The following is a 16,865-nucleotide window of genomic DNA, read 5'->3' on the forward strand; positions in this document are numbered from 1 at the left end:
GTTAGTCTACACACTTAACAAGGAATTAGGTAAAGGGGATGGCCAGGCATATCATCTAGGACAAGAGATAAGGCTAGACAACAAGTTGCGGAATTTACTGTGAGAGCAATGGGAAGCCATTGATGGCTTTAAGTAAAATGAACATGGTGAGGTTACATTAGAGGAGGCAGAGTGGGGACGGGGGAGCTGTTGACATGGGCCAAGGCAGACAAGATGGCGACTTGGATGAGTGGTAGTGATGAAGAGGATGGGATGGGATTGGGTTAGAGAAAAACAACTGGAGGCAGATGCGGGGAGAAGGGGCTTGTGTCAGATTTCTGGAGTGGACATGTCCATGGAGGAGGGGGAGAAGCAGGTTTGAGCAGATGCAGGTTTGGAAGTTCAGCCTTTGGTTTATGGCGTTGGATAAAGGGGACCTTGGGACAACCGAGGAGCATGTCGAGTGGTCTGTGAGGGGACGGTTGGACTGAGGAGAGGGTGTGGGCAGTGGCGGTTATCAGAACAAAGAAGGTCCCCAAAGCTCCAGGAGATGTGGGTGGGTCCTGAAGGGATGGAGGAGCAGGGCATCTCGACAGTCCTCCTCAGAAGCCCCCAGGGCACGGTCAGAAATGGGAGTCCTCAGCTCCACCTAGACCCTAGGCCCAGGGAGGCCAGTTCCCTGGGTGGGGTCTGGGCGTGGACTTTTTGCAGGCTTTCTGGGTAACACTAAGCAGGAGGGCCTTGGGCCCGACTTGGTGAACAGTAACTCTGAGGACTTGAGAAGAGTTGGAAGAACTGTCAGGGATGGGGAGTTACCCTGGCTCACAGCCTCCCTGCCCCCAGCCCCCTGGCTCCATTGATGAGATGTGGCCCTTGCTTAGCTCGGGCAGGAGGATAGCTGGGTGACCTGACTGGCCTCCCGTAGCATGTCTCTTATCACCTCCGTCACCTGCTTACAGCCTTCTCACTCCAGCTGGCCCTCAGGATAACATCCCTTCTATTGAACCCCTCATAGCATGTCACCCATAAACCGCTCCCAATCCACCTCTCCAGCTTTCTTGCTCATTCCTTCCTTCCTGTTTCCTCCCCCTTCCCCCTACCCCTGTCCATGCAACACTCAGTTTTTCCTGAATGCTTTCCATGTGGCCTGTAACAGGTTGTTCCTTATGCTGGGAATATCTGTCTTCTAAAACTGATTCCTTCCGGTTTCTCTGGATCCTGCTCAGAGGCTGCTTCCCCCTCAGAGTCCCTTGTTCTGCTCCCCTCTTACTGTGGGCCACAGTACTTGCCCTAGGTCTGAGGGGATGGAGGAGTAGGGCATCTTGACAATGTCCCTCAGAACCTTCCAGGGTATGGGTTAGAAATGCGAGTTCTCAGTTCCACCCAGACCCTAGACCCAGGGAGGCTGATTCCCTGGGTAGGGCCTTTTTGCAGGCTTTCTGGGTGACAGTGAGCTGGAGGGCCTCGGGCCCTCAACTCAGTAAGCCTCTGGACACAGAGAGAGAAATGCAGATCATCTCCAAACACACCTGGACACTTCTTGAGAGTGCAGATCTGTGTCCTTTCAACCCTGTATGTTACCAAGAACACAGGGCCTGACACAGGGAAGACGCCTGCAGGACCTCATGTGGTTGAAAATGGTCTTCTAAAGCAGATTTGAGCATAAGATTCTGGAGCTTGTTTACCTGCCCAAGACCCAGACAGTATTCAGGGACTTTGACTGCAGGAACATGGATTATAAAAGAGAATTCGCTGGTGGATGCTGATTTCCCTGGCTAAACTGATGGCATGACTGGAGTATGCCCTAGGAAGTCACAAGCCTGTCTTTGAATAAGGCCTGCAGTTTGGGCCTGTGGTCACCAACCCTAGGCTAAGTCCTACTGACTGTGCTCCATCTAAAGATGTCACATGGACATGACTGGTCTTGAGCCTGGTCCCATCCCCTAGCAGCATACCTTGCTCAGGCCTTTGAGTCTTTCCCTCTCTGAGACATGAGTGGGCTGGCTGAAATCCCTCCTCTCTCTCAACCCGCACCCCGCCCCCCACCAGCACAGGGAGGTTACTCTTTAGGGAAATTGGGGTGAGTCTGTCTTACTCTTAAGTGTCCGGCTTGACTTTTTTACTTCTCCTGGCTTTGCTTTGGTTGCTCTTTTTTTTCACTTATATTTTTTGTTTTATTGCAAGATATTCACTTTATAGTTTTATGCTGGTTTCTGCCACACATCAACATGAATCAGTCACAGTTATACATTTGCCCCCTCCCTCCTGAACCTCCTTCCCATCTTCTACCCCATCCCACCTCTCTAGGTTGTCACAGAGCACTGGGTTGAGCTCCTTGTGCCACAGAGCAAATTCTTACTGTCTAGCTGTTTTACATATGGTAATGTATATGTTTCCATGCTTCTCTCTCAGTTCTTCCCACCCTGTCCCTCCCACACCATGTCCACAAGTCTCTTCTCTATGTTTGAGTTTCCATTGCTGCCCTGCAAATAGGTTCATCAGTACCGTCTTTCTAGATTTCATACACATGTGTTAATATACAGTATTTGTTTTTCTCTTTCTGACTTACTTCACTCTGTAAAATAGACTCTAGGTTCATCTACCTCATTAGTACTGACTCAAATGCATTCTTTTTTAAAGCTGAGTAACATTTCATTGGGTGTATGTACCACAGTTTCTGTATCCATTCATCTGTCAGTGGACATCTAGGCTGCTTCCATGTCCTCAGTTCAGTTCAGTTCAGTTGCTCAGTCGTGTCCGATTCTTTGTGATCCCATGAATTGCAGCATGCCAGGCCTCCCTGTCCATCACCAACTCCCAGAGTTTACTCAAACTCATGTCCATCCAGTCAGTGATGCCATCCAGCCATCTCATCCTCTGTCATCCCCTTCTCCTCCTGCCCCCAATCCCTCCCAGCATCAGGGTCTTTTCCAATGTCCTAGCTACTGTAAAAAGTATTGCAACGAATAATGGGGTGCATGTGTCTTTTTCAGGTATGGTTTTCTCAGGGTATATGCCCAGTAGTGGAATGGCTGGATCATGTGATAGTTCCATATTTTTTTTTCTTAAGCTTTGCTCCTACAGTGAGGTAATCTTGAGCCTCTGAAGGCCCTTAGGAAACCATCGATCTATGCTTTCCAAATCTGCTCTAGTCTCACTCCAGGCCCATGAGTCAGACCTGTAGGGTAGGGTAGGGGCCTGGTGATCTTCATCATTAAACAAGCCCCTTATGGCTCTTAATCAACCAATCAACTAATGACCCAGCCCTGCATCTTACAGACAGGCTCATGGATGGCAAGAAGCCCCACCTGGAACAAACACATCTGTGTGCAGGCTCCGGCTCTCAGCCACTTAAGAGACTCCCAGAAATCATTTTGTCTTTCTGGGCCTCATGGTTCTCATCTGTTTAATGAGGATGACCACTGTAATCCTGCCTAATTTGCAGGGTCCTTGAGATCCTTGAAATAACACTGGAGGTGGGAAACTGAGGCTCAGTGGGAGAAGAGATTTGCACAATGTCATCCATCTCTTCATCTGACTTTTATGTGTCACGCTCTGGGAATTCAGCTGGGAACAACTTGTTGGGGGAAGATGCCATTCTAGTAAACAATGAAACCAGTAAATGAACAAGATAATCACGATAAAGGGAATAAAGGGGTTTTCGAGAGAAGGGCAAAAGGGTAGAGGGTGCAGGGAAGAACTGCGCAGGCAGGAGGGGTCACTCCAGCAGAGACCTGGTTGTTGCGGAGCCATCAGAGGAGGCCCTGGAGGGCTGTCACAAGCCCAGTGGCGGCAGAGCCACGAGGCGCCCTCGGCCCGGGCCGCTCCCAGGGCCCTTGGAAGCACGGCGGGCGCGGGTCTTTGTCTCCCTCGCTTTCTGCAGCCTCTCCGACCCCCCAGTGCTGTTCCCTCCTTGACCCCGAATAACTTGTTGGCTTCACTCGGGCTTTATTTCGTCGAGGTCACCGCCTCCGGGACTCCCGGCAGCCGCCTCAGGCCCTCGTGGGTCCCGCATCAGACACCCCCTCCCGCCCCCGCCCCCTACCCGCTCCGAGACTGGGGTCAAAGGCAGCCCGCGTCACGTGGTCGCCGAGCAGCACCGAATCGGCCGGGAGAGCCGAGGGAGAATCCGGGTGGAAGCCGAGAAATCCAGCCCTGATAGCAGCGCCCGGTCCCGCCCCGGCCCCCGCCCCGGGGTGCTCGCCGCACGCCCGCCGGCCGCTCGGGCCTCCGGCGCCGATCTCTGGCCGGCACCCACGCTCCATCACGGGATCGAAACCCGCCTCCACCGCCGAGATTCGGGGAGGTAGGCGCCGGGGCCAGAGGGTGTAAAGGAAGGCAGGCGGGGCGGGGGGGGTCCCTTGGCGCGCGGGTTCACCTCTTGGTGCTCCGCGGGCCCGCGCGGGGGCGAGGCGGCGCGCCCCAACTTCCAGTCTCCAGGGAGATCCCCCCACCTCCCACCGCGGGATGAGGGGGGAGGCTGAGCGGTGCTCCAGCGCAGTGCCGGGGGCCGGGACTGGGGGCTGGGCACCGCGGGAGGGCCTGGGGGTGGAGAGCCTGCGGAAGGCGGGGCGGCGGCGGCGGCGGCGTGGAGCGGGGGTGGGAGCGGCGGGAGGCGGCCGCGAAGGGGTTAACCCCGGCCCGGGCCAGTGCCCCGCGGCGCGCGCTCGGCCCGGGGGACCCAGGCGTCCGGCGGCTCGCCGGGAGCGCCCCCTCCCCCGGGTGGCGCCCTAGCTGAGGCAGGTAAGAGGCTGGGAGGGCCGGAGCCGGCCAGTCCCCTGTCGCCGAGCCGGCGGGGCCCGAGTCGAGCCGGGCGTGCAGGCCGCGCGGGGCCCGAGTGGCTGCCGGCTCAAGTTTGGTGCGGGCGGGCGCCGGCCGGGCTCGCAGCGTCCGCGGGGCCCCGCGCGCGGGGGTGGGAGGACAAAGGGGTGGGGGACCGCGCGGGGGCCGGGGGCAGGCCGGGGTGCGGGCGAGGGCAGCGCGGCAGCTGTAGGTCACGGATAATGTCACTCACGAGGAATGCCCCCTCCCCCTCCCCACTCCCGAACAGGGGAAACTTTTGTCTGGCGAGGGAGGGGGTTAGAGGCCGGGTCCCCGCTTCGGGAAGGGTAAGGCAGCCGGACCGGTTTTCCCTGGGTTGTGATCCGCCTGGTCTCTTAACTCCCCTCCTCCCTCAGGTTCTCGGGAGCAAGGACACCCCCGCTTTGAACGCTGCCCTTTAACAACCTGGGACGAGGTAAGAAGGGGGCGTACGTGGACGCGAGGGCTTTGGGACAAACTGGGAAATTGGGAACTGGCCTCCTGGCTCTTTCCCAGACTCAGGCCCCGGTGGGTCAGCGAGGAGCCATGCCAAGCCCAGGGGATACAGAGCCCCACCATCACACCCTGGTGCTGTACCCACCCGCCCAGAGCATTTGGAATGGCCTGGGCATTATATTCCATGGTTTGAGGTTCAGATTGACCTGGGGGCCTGTCACTTCCCAGCTCTGTAACCTTGGGCTGGTTCCTTACCTTCCCCTAGCCTCAATTTTCTTACCTGTAAAATGGGCAAAGTGTAAGAATGGGCTAAAATAAGAATAAAATGAGAACCTGTGGTACCTTAGTAAACAGGAGCATGCTTATATTCAACAAGTATTTGTCCTATGTGTACTGTACGCCAGGGCCTGGGCTAATTGCCTTATGTACTTCATCTCATTTAATTCTACCATGTGACTATCAGCAACATTTTTTTTTTTTTTTTTTTAATATTATTTTATTAGTTGGAGGCCAATCACTTTACAACATTTCAGTGGGTTTTGTCATACATTGACATGAATCAGCCATATAGTTACACGTATTCCCCATCCCGATCCCCCCTCCCACCTCCCTCCCCACCCGACTCCTCAGGGTCCTCCCAGTGCACCAGGCAAGAGCACCTGATTCATGCATCCCACCTGGGCTGGTGGTCCGTTTCACCATAGATAGTATACATGCTGTTCTTTCAAAACATCCCACCCTCACGTTCTCCCCCAGAGTTCAAAAGTCTGTTCTGTACTTCTGTGTCTCTTTTTCTGTTTTGCATATAGGGTTATCGCCACCATCTATCTAAATTCCGTATATATGTGTTAGTATACTGTAATGTTCTTTATCTTTCTGGCTTACTTCACTCTGTATAATGGGCTCCAGTTTCATCCATCTCATTAGAACTGATTCAAATGAATTCTTTTTAACGGCTGAGTAATATTCCATGGTGTATATGTACCACAGCTTCCTTATCCATTCATCTGTTGATGGGCATCTGGGTTGCTTCCATGTCCTGGCTATTATAAACAGTGCTGCGATGAACATTGGGGTGCATGTGTCTCTTTCAGATCTGGATTCCTCAGTGTGTATGCCTAGAAGTGGTATTGCTGGGTCATATGGCAGTTCTATTTCCAGTTTTTTAAGAAATCTCCACACTGTTTTCCATAGTGGCTGTACTAGTTTGCATTCCCACCAACAGTGTAAGAGGGTTCCCTTTTCTCCACACCCTCTCCAGCATTTATTGCTTGTAGACTTTTGGATAGCAGCCATCCTGACTGGCGTGTAATGGTACCTCATTGTGGTTTTGATTTGCATTTCTCTGATGATGAGTGATGTTGAGCATCTTTTCATGTGTTTGTTAGCCATCTGTATGTCTTCTTTGGAGAAATGTCTGTTTAGTTCTTTGGCCCATTATCAGCAACATTTTACAGAGGTGCAAACTGAGGCACAGAAATCGGGAAGGTTACACAGGTGAGAAGCGGTGGAGCTTGGATTTGACTCCCCTCCCCCAGCCTGAGTCTCAACTACAGGGCTCTATAAGATCCTACTGTGACCCATCTCATTTTCCTTTGAAATTATCAGGACATCCTTGGCCTTTCCCTTACCCCCAGGTGTTGCTCCTTCTGCCCAGTCTTGTGTGGGTTGAGATATTGTGCCTTGGTTCTTATTATTATGGGCAGCTGGAGCCTGGGCCTGGCGCTGGATAATGGTCCAAGTTCTGCTGCTGGCTGGGACCATGGCAGCAACTCACTCGTGGAGCGGGTGGTGCAGGGAGGTGCTCTGCCTGGCTCTGGCTGGGGACAGCTGGCGGCTGTCTCTTCCCAGTACCCAGGGAACTGAAGAACTTTCCAACTCCATTCAGACCAGGTCACTTTCACATCAGCAGGGTGCAGAGATAGGGCCAGGAGCGGAGCCCTTGGGATGATGAGAGATCTATGGCCAAGGGACTCATTGGCAGGGTCCTCATTGAAAAAGTAATGGGCTGCTTTGGTGCCCCGACCCCAAGCGTCCTTGAGGATAGTCATGAAGGGTGGACTTTGAGCCTATGTCTCAATTGCAGAATCCTCATGGAAAATGCATGGGTTTCTGAGCCTAGGGGACACTGTAGGCCCTCAGTAAATAGCCCAGAAATGAATGTGGGGTGACCTAGACGTCCACTCACATAAGTGCTCTGTGCTAGCCCAGTCTTCTGGTGGCGGTACCAGTCCATGACTATGGATCAGGCTCTCAGTAGGGACCTTGAGTAATTTATTTAAAAAGAGAAAACAAATTGCTGGTTAGTAAATGACATATTAAAACAATAGAGTGGGCGTAGATAATAAAGTTTTGGGGAGAGGAAAGTTTGTGTGTGACTGTTCAAACTGCTCCAAGGGCTGTTTCAGCACTGAGTCTGGGATTTGCAGTGTCCATGGGCTTTTCCTGGACCCTGAGGGTAGGGGGTCCTCTTGGACTGACAGTTCATTGCCAGTTTGTAGAAACAAGAGGGGAAATTCGACTACTTAGCTAGACTTTAAGGGCACTCAGAAATGTGGGGGATTGAAAAGAGTCCTAAGGGATGGTATTGACCCTTGGCATGTGGTCAGACTCTCCTTGTCCTCATGATCAGAGCAAGAATCAACAGGTGAAGGGAAGAGAAGCAGCAAGAATGAAAAGATGGATAGTGAATCTCCGGTCACAGGGGTATGCAAAGACAGTTTTACAATCACAAATTGAGGATGTGGTTAAAGATATGAAATCATAAGCTGGGGGTTGACCTAGGGGCCAGCTGAGAAACCCTGCATGTGAGACACTTAGGAATGGACTCTGGTTTTCACAGCTTAGAGCTTTCTCTGCCCTGGGCTTTGGACCTGCGTGACCCGTCTTCCAAACTCTGAGGTCAAAAACAGGCCTGTAAGTCCCTGGAGACTGGGCAGACTTCTGCTTGTTTGGAATTTGGTTTAGGATATAGCTTGAAATATCTGGACTGTTTGGAGAACTTGGACATTCTTTATTTGAAATGGAACGTTCGGGTAATTTGTTAAATATGTATGGAAAATGTCTGTGGACGGGGGTGACTGGGAAGTGAAATGGGGTGAGGTGCTGCTGCTTTCTGACTGGAGAGTCTGCTAATCTGATGGGGGAGGGAAGGCAAGGATCAAGTGATGGCAAAGAGGCAGGATGTGATCAGTGATAGATGGGCTTTGGAAGGTCAGTGGAGGGGAAAAGCTCTTCTGGTTATTAATGTCGACAGGGCTTCCTGGGGGAGGAAGTGCTTGTGAGGGTGCAGGCAGTGGGAAGGGGGGCAGTGGGAGGCAAGATCAGGTCATGGGGAGCTTGCAGTATCCTGCTCAGGAGTTTGGATTTTATTCTGTGGCTGGTGGAGAGGACAGAGGTTTGTAAGCAGCTCATTGAGTTGGTGCCTGTTACTGTGTCTTGTGCCAGGCTCCTTACAGACGCTCCATTGAAATCTCACAATACCCCTGCAAAGTAGCTGCTTGCTGCTCACCCCCAACCCCACCCCATCTTCAGTTGAGGAAATGAAGGCTCAGAGGGGTTGAGTCACTTACAGACCTGTGTTTGAGCCCAGGCATGAACTGTTTCTGCCCTCTTGTGCTGCTTCTCTTGGGGGTCATTTGGCTGGAGATGGTGGCAAGACTGGCAGGGTTGAGACCAGCTCAGAGATGATACTAATTGTGGTCCAGCAGAAAGTTGACCGAAGTCTGACTCAGGCCACAGGACGGACTGAGAGGGAAGGAGGGGGAGGCTACAGGACTTTGTAGGTGCCTTGAGGATGGGGTCATCACAGGTGGCCTCAGGTTTGGGGAAGGACCCATAAGTGGCCGTGTCACTGCTTTCGGTTCCCTACAGGGCTGTCTCTGGGCAGAGGGCATAATCTTGTCCTGTGTGGCTCTCGAGGGCAGACAGCCCCAAGGGTGACAGTGAAGCTAACGGGCATAAACTGCCTGGGGAGGCAGCAAGGTCCCATTGCTGACAGCACACAGAGGACCTGGAGAGGGTGCAGAAAGCATGTGCCAGCACGGTCAGGCCTGGGTGACTTCTCTCAGTTCCCTTTTCACCCGAGAATCTCAGCGTTTCGGGTGTGCTTGACCCATTTCCACTTCATTTTTCTCATAGCTTTTCAGAACTGCTCTTTCCTGTGCGTTTCCAGAAGTTCCTCTGCGGTGCTCTGCCTGGGAGAGCCCGTGCCCCACGGAAACCCTCAGCCCAGCTGCCCTTTCAGAGACCCCTCAGGATTTCTAGATCAGCCACCAAAGCCTGAATTGCTAGGGCCTGTGGTTTCACATAGGCCTGGAACCTTCTGCCTTCCTTTCTCAGCCTGTGAAATGGGTTCAGTCTGTCTTTCCTCAAATATGAGGAAATAAGGCTGAATCATGAATCAGGCTGACTCAGTCAGAGGTTGGTTTGAAAGTGAGGAGTGGATGGGGTGGGATGTGTGTGTGTGGAGGGGGGGCGGCCAGGGGTATCTGCCTCCTTCCCCTCATTAGAGGTTAGAGTCTCCCAGTCTCAGGGCTCACCAGTCAAGGTACTTTCTTCTGCCTGTGGGGCTGTCACAAAGCTCTGTCAGCTTCAGCTTGGAGGTTGAGAGCTTGGAAGAAGGGGTGGATGGGGGTGTCTTGGACTGTGTGCTGTTGGGGCTAAAGCCAGTCTGTCACCAAAGGAATTAGAGAGGTCCTCAATGGCTCAGTGGTAAAGAATCTGCTTGCAATTCAGGAGATGCAGAGATTTGGGTTTGGTCCCTGGGTCGGGAAGATCCCCTGGAGGAGGGCATGGCAATTCACTCCAGTTTTCTTGCCTGGAGAATCCCACGGACAGAGGAACCTGGTGGGCTGCAGTCCATGGGGTCACAAAAGAGTCTGACATGACTGAGCGTACACACACACACAGCCTAACGCCCTTATCTCGATGAAGAAAAGTTTGTGTCCAGTTGCCTCCTGGACCTTTTTATTCCTGCTTGTTTTATTTGTTGATACAGATTGGATTAGTCTAATTTTAAATGTGCACTGCAAATGAGCACTTATTTGAGGGCCAGGCATGGAGGTGGGTGGCTTGCTATGTGACCACATTGCCCTGTCTTCCAGTCCCCCTTGACCCTCACAAAGAAACTGTCCCCTTTGCCTCCCTGTGTGTGCCCAGTTCCTTCCTCTCTCCACATCTCTGCTCACAGAGAGGACGCTGCACCCCAGTCACTTCCGCCCACCCACCCCAGAGTCCCTCCGCAGCCAGTACCCAGCTCCAGCATGACCTCTTTCTAAATCCACAGAGCTAGTACTGCCTGCTCCCTGCTTTCCATGCATGGTCTGTTATCTGGGCCTCTACAGGGACCTTCATACACCTGGTTTTGAATGCTGGCTCCTTAAGGACATGTCTCATCTCCTCCAGGCTCCATGCTCTGGAGGCAGTGGCTGCAGGCAGCCTGTTTCTGCCCCACTGGACTTGGGCAGCTTTGCACAGTGGAGTCAGAAGTCCCAGGTTCACGTCCCAGCTCTGTCTTCGTTAGCTGTGGGATCTAGATCACATTACCTGAATCTCTCTGGGCATTGTTTTCCTCAACTGCAGAATGCGGATAGTAGTAGTCCTGTTTTGCAGGGAGATGGAGCAGCTCTGTGCCTGACCCAGTGTCAGAGCCCAGTAAGTGGGAGCTGTTCAGAGATAGCAATGGTTATCATAATTGTTTAGGAGGCGATCTCTGTCTCTCAAGATGAAGGGAAGACTCTGGGATTTCTAAGCTTTCTGTCTAATGACCTGAGGCTCGTGTGGTTGAGGAAACTGTGACTGGAGAGAGAGCCATGGCAGCTGCCCGTCTCATCCTGGAAGCCTGGCAGGGTCTCACTCTCTTGCTTACACCTGATTTTCCTTTTTTAAACTAATTTTATTTATTTATTTTTGACTGTCCTGGGTCTTCAGTGCCGCACAGGTTTTTCTCCAGTTACGGAGAGTGGGGGCTACTCTCTGGCTGTGGTGTGTGGGCTTCTCATTGCGATGGCTTCTCTCGTCGTGGCGCACAGGCATGAGGGCCTCCGTGGTTGCATCTCGGGAACTCCGTGATGGCAGTTCCCGGGCTCAGTAGTTGTGGAGCATGGGCTTTAGTTTTTCTGTGACATTTAGGATCTTCTCAGGGGATCGAACCTGTGTCTCCTGCATTGGCACATGGATTCTTTATCACTGAGCCACCAGGGAAACCCGTTCTTCTCTTCTTCCATGGTTAAGATGCTCACGTTCTGTAGTCCCAGCTCCTCCTTGGTGGCCCTGTTGAGTGGTATCTAAAACTTGTGCCAGATAGATTGGCCTAGCTGGCAGGCCTCGTGACTGCCCTCAAGACCAGGGGCCCATACCCTAGACTGTGGGCAACTGTGGAGGCTGCAGCCTCTGTAGCCCTCCTGCCCAGCCTCCCTGTGCCCCAGGCATGGGGAGAGGATGGTGGCAGAGAGAGTTGACCTGGGCTGGATCTCAGGGTGGGCTGACGGGGACACTCACTGAGACGAGGCTGGGAACCAGGCTCTGGAGCAGGATAAGCTGGGTTCACGTCTCTGCTGGGTCATTTCCTGCTTGGTGGGACCCTGGGCGAGCTCTTGTAGGTTCTCATCTGTACAAAGGGGATAACTGTCCTCATCTCACGGCATTTAGAAAGAAAACACAAGGAAGATGCTTAACTGCAAGCCCAGTCCATGACAGTTATGGTTATTGTTGTAGCTGATGATGTAGTTAATGACTAAGGACCCCATTTTCATTCTCCCAACAACAGAAGGCGGTGGGCACTGTTATCACCCTCCTTTAGCAGATTTGGCGACTAAGGCCCAGCGAGGTGGATGGCTTGGCCTGGAGAGGTTCAGACTTGGCAGGTCTGTCATTGGTGTCTGGTGGTTTCTGAGGGAACTGCTCCGGTCAGACGAAGCTGACTTGTATGAAGTGCTGGAAATACGGAAGCAGTCTGAGCTGGCCAAGATGGAAGGGGATGTGTCTGGATGGGTGTCTGGAGGTATGAAGCAGAATCCTGCTGCTCCTCGCTGAGAAGTGGTGGAGACCTGAGAGGTCTGGTTCCGTGAGGCGTAGCATGGATTCTCCTCACCTGCGCGCCGGCCAAGGATGGGCCTGTCAGGGCAGGTCTAGGGTGGCGGTCGGTGGAGATTTGCTGTGGTTATTACACAGCCACCTCTGGTTTATGCTGCCTGCCCAGGCAGAGGCCAGGTGAGGAGAAATTAAAGTCGTCCTCACAGGGCCTTCTCTCTGGTTGCACCGTCTGCCCAGGTCCCCTTCCTCCTGCCCTTACGCGGGGCAGCTCCTGCATGTGTATTTATAGGACTGTTAGCATCACCTGTTCACAGCTCTCCCTTATTCACCCGCATGTTAAGTCAGTGGTTCTCAAAGTTGGTGTCTGGACCACTGGCATCAGCATTACCCGGGAACTTATTAGAAATGCAAATTATCCAGCCCCACCCCAGACTTACAGAATCTGAAACTGATGAGTTAGAGAGGGTGGGAAATCCAACAATGTAAGTTTCTCAGGTGATTCCGATGCATGCTCAACTTCCCAAAGTACTTGGTTGGGTAATAAAAAAAAAAAATCGATGCTTCTCTGGGCTCTGAACATATTCAGACACCAGCAAATGTGGGGGACCCAGAGGAAAGCCCAATTTCTCTCTAACCTGACTTCAGAGAGTCTCCATCTTGTAACAGCTTCCTTTGCCTGGAAACAGTCTTGTGCCACAGTGATGGGATTCAAGAGGACCCCAACGTGCTTACAGGAGACAGTGCTGGGGCCACTTGGGCGGTTGGGGGACTTGCAGGTGGCAGACTCTGTGGGTGGCAAGGATGGGTGCCAGGAACAAGCTGGCTGTATTCCAGCACTGGTGGCAGAGAGAGGTTCCTGCTGCAGAGAAGGGTGTGTGCTGGGGTCGGGGGCACATGCGTGCATGTGTGGTCACAGTGAGCAGATGTCCAAGAGGGCCACGGGGCCTTAGCTGATACCAGTCCAATGGTTTTAAAGCATCTCCGTCATTTTAATGATGGTGATCGTATAATTGCCACTCACATTTGTGGAGAGCTTGTCAATGCTTGCTAGGCACATCCATGTAACCTTCTCTGGAGTAATCCCCAGAGTAATCTTATAAGGTTGGCATCATTATTGCCCCATTTTACAAATGAAGATACTGAGGGCACACAGCCTTAGGTGGTAGAAATCTAGGAATTTTACTGTGGGGGCCTTAGAAGCATGATCTCCTTGGAAGAGAGGCTATGGAGGATTGTTTTGGTGTGTTTGTGCAGCAGGTTTTATCGAACTGCATTCTATCAAATGAGTAAGTCAGGCTTTACTGAGGGGGGGTGGTGATGGGATTGTGTGGAGGTGGTTAGGGCTTAAGCCTCCAAATCATAGCCTCCACTATAGACACTGTCATTCTCCCTCTGTCATGGATGGGCCATTTGAGGCTCAAAGAGGCGCTGAGCTGAGTTCCAGGTCCCACAGCTAGAGCAAGAAATAAAATCAGAGAGAAAAACCCGGGTCTCCTCTGGTTCTAGCAGGGGGGTTTGGGGAGTCGTGATCAGAGAGCCCCGCGTGCACCCTGCTGTTGTCATCTGCCTCCGTGTCTTTGGGTGCAGTGCAGGAGCATCCCTGACACAGTGGAGGAAGCCCTTCATCTCTCAGAGGGAAGCAGAGACCCACACAGGGCCACCCACCATGTCACGTTGGGACCAGACCTGCAGCACTCTGTTCTGACCAGGGGAGGCTTTGTTTCCCGAAAACCGTCCCTGCCACCCACCCCTGCTTTGGCAGGCTGTGTAGCCAGAGCCCAGACCAGTGCTGGGGGTAGAGAAGGGTGTGTCCGGAGGAGAAAGCTGCCAAGAAGGGTGGGGCGGCATCCAAGGGGAAGAACACCAAGAAGCCCAGACCCCAGACGGAAACCAAATGTATTTTCTAGGTCCTGAGAGGATATCTGAAACAATGGAAGTAGAATGGGGGAAGTCAGACTATAAAAAGGGCTTCTTGATATCCTTACAGGAAAAAAAAAAAAAAAGTCTTTAGGTTTGACTTTTGTTTCTCCGAAGGATGTTTATGTAACTTCCTGAAAGCAGGATCCCAAGGCTCTGTGAAGTTTGTCAGGTGCTGCTGTTTATAGACTTGGGGCTGTGGCGCTGGGTAGGACTCGATACGGTCATCTTCCCACTTTATAGTTGGTGAAACTGAGGCTCTGACAGGTGGGGGTGCTGCCTGAGGTTGCACGGTGAGGCAGCAGGAGACTTGGGATGGGACCCTGGGTCTTGCGGTACCTTGTTAAGGGGCAGTTGTCACCACCTCGTGCTCCCATGGTGCCAGCTGGCCTGGAGTGCAGTGGAGACTGGAGGGTCCCCTCTTGGAAACAGAGCTGCTAGAGTCTGGGCAAGGCCAGGTCTAACCTGTAGACAGGTGACCCATTGAATGGTGACTCGCAGGGTGGGGAAGCATGGTGGTAAGCTTGGCGATGCCACCCCCGTCCAGATGCTGGGGCCCAGCTGTGCACCGTCTGCCTAGCAGCTGGGAGCTGTGAGTCACTCCCAGTGGGTGCAGAGGCGGGGGCTATTGTATATCGTGATTCATTCTGTTCTCCCAGCCCTGAAGGGATGACTAGGCTCTGGGCCGTGATGCGTGCCCACGCTTGTGGACTAACGTGGCTGTCCATATGGACTCCAAGTTCAGAGATGAGGGGGCCAGAGAGCCTCGGGGAATCCCCTTCCTCCACTTCCCCCCAACTTTGGAGTATTCCATGGATCCGCTTGCTCCCCAGCGCAGGGCTGTGTGAGCCCCTCAAATCTCCTGCAATGTTTTGTAGGCATTTCTGTGGATTCTTTTTCTGCAGAGAGAATCTGTAGGTTTCATCAGGTTGTCAGAGGACTCGGTGGCCCCCAAAGTGCTGACAGGAGGGCAGGGGGCTGCATGCGTGCCCAGCGTGCTTGAGAGAAGGAAGGTGAAAGGCAGTGTGGTTCTAGCAGAAAGTAGCTTGATGGCAGTGTAGTTTCGTGGTTCATTGTGTGGTCTTGGAGGCCACTGTTGGGTTCTGAAAACTGGCTCCTCCTCTGAGCCAGCTCCGGCATCACCTTGGGTAAGTTAGTATGTCTGTGCTTCAATTCCCCCATCTGTGAAGTGGGAAAAATGAGAGTAGTTATCTACAGGTGTTGTAGACTTTTTAAATAAGATAAAGATAATGTGTGTAAAGGACTTGCACTCTGCCTGGCACAAAGTAACCACTTGGTTAAATATTGCTGTTATTATCAGTTTCAGCTTTGCTGCTAATTTGCTGTGTGATCCTGTTAAGTGCCTTATCTTGGGGTCTTAGTCTCCACCCAGAGCTCTGTTGGGCTTTTCAGGAGCTGCAGGGCAGGGTTGAAAAGCAGCAGTGGGCAGGGGAAGGCGGGGAACCTTCTACATCCTGGGTCTCCCCAGCCCAGGCCCTCACTGGTGCCTTGAGGCAGGATTATGTAACCAGTGGGGCCTGGCCAGGCAGGACGGGATTCTCAACCTCATTTTATCCTCCATTGTCTCTTCCTCTCCCTTCCCCCTGTGGGGCTGTTGCATTAGCTGATCTGTTCCTCAAGCTTCAGGGATGAAATCGAACCCGTGCTATTCTGGTTTAGTTAGGAGGTTTCCTGGGCAAGTGGCCCCTCCCCTGGCCACCGGGGGACAGACAGAGCTGACGTCTCTGTGCCTGCTTTGGGGATGGAGACCAGGATTCCTTTTTAGGGGGATGGGCAGGTTATAGGCTGCGGGCTGGTGCCCTTGACCCATGGTCCTTATGGCTTGAGTTGGTACGCCACCTCCCCCCCACCCTGCCATGACTCCCTCTCCAGGAGTGACTTACTCGTCCCTGCAGCCCAGCGCCAGGCCTCCTCTCCCAGGAAGCCTTCCCTGGTATCTCGGCTACAGGGAGCCTCCTCTTCTGAGCTTTGCGTTCTGTTCTCTTTAAGAAAACAAAGGCCACAGACTGGCAGGCCACATCCACCCCAGGGGCAGATTTTACTTGGCCCACACCAAATATTGAGCTAGTTGCCAACAGGAGATTTTACGTAAGATCTCAACTTCTGGCTTTACTTCAAAAATGAGAAGATTGTAAAACTTTGAGCCTAGTTCTCCAGTGGCCACTACTGGAGATGAAGCACGTAAGCTTCACTTTGCCCCAGCCCTCCCGAGCCACTTGGCACGCTTGCACAGTCTCTCTAGCCTCCTAGGCATCTGAGTTTTCGACCCTGTCCTGTAGGCACGGCTGGCTGTCTCTCCTGTGCTGTGGTATGGTGCCATGTCTGTCAACTTTGTGGGCTCTTTGAGGGTGGTGGGGGGTGCTCAAGCTCAGGACTGCATACACAGCAGGAGCATAATAAGTGTTTCCTTTATGAACGAAGGCGGGGCATTGCTGCGCCTCACCAGCTGTGAAGATTCCATTTAATGGAAGCCTCTGGATCAGTCTGCCCCGTGGCCTGAGAATCCTCCTCCCAGATAAGCTGTGACTGCTTAGCCACTGACCCCGGCAGCTTCTTAAGCTGGGGATAAACAGTCACTCAGAGTCGTCCCCACGCTGCAGTAGAACCAAGGAGAGAAACATTTCCCCTGCAGCTGTCTCCACCTTCCACTCTCCTCG

At 53.0% G+C, this 16,865-nt stretch overlaps 1 protein-coding gene across 3 annotated transcripts in view; it reads left to right on the forward strand.

Moving 5' to 3' along the window:
* The first annotated feature begins 4,089 nt into the window (after positions 1-4,089).
* The window catches only part of NDST1 (N-deacetylase and N-sulfotransferase 1), an 88,752-nt gene continuing 75,976 nt past the window's right edge, over positions 4,090-16,865 (forward strand). For 2 of the 3 annotated variants that reach the window (XM_065918918.1, XM_065918916.1), the window contains exons 1-2: positions 4,090-4,285; positions 5,157-5,215. The gene's annotated coding sequence lies outside the window, so the exon portion shown is untranslated. Of the gene's footprint in view, positions 4,286-4,568; positions 4,723-5,156; positions 5,216-16,865 lie in introns of those variants that run through there. The other variant, XM_065918917.1, reaches the window with a different exon arrangement.

The sequence above is a fragment of the Muntiacus reevesi genome, chromosome 1, assembly GCF_963930625.1.
Source record: "Muntiacus reevesi chromosome 1, mMunRee1.1, whole genome shotgun sequence".
Lineage (NCBI taxonomy): Eukaryota > Metazoa > Chordata > Mammalia > Artiodactyla > Cervidae > Muntiacus > Muntiacus reevesi.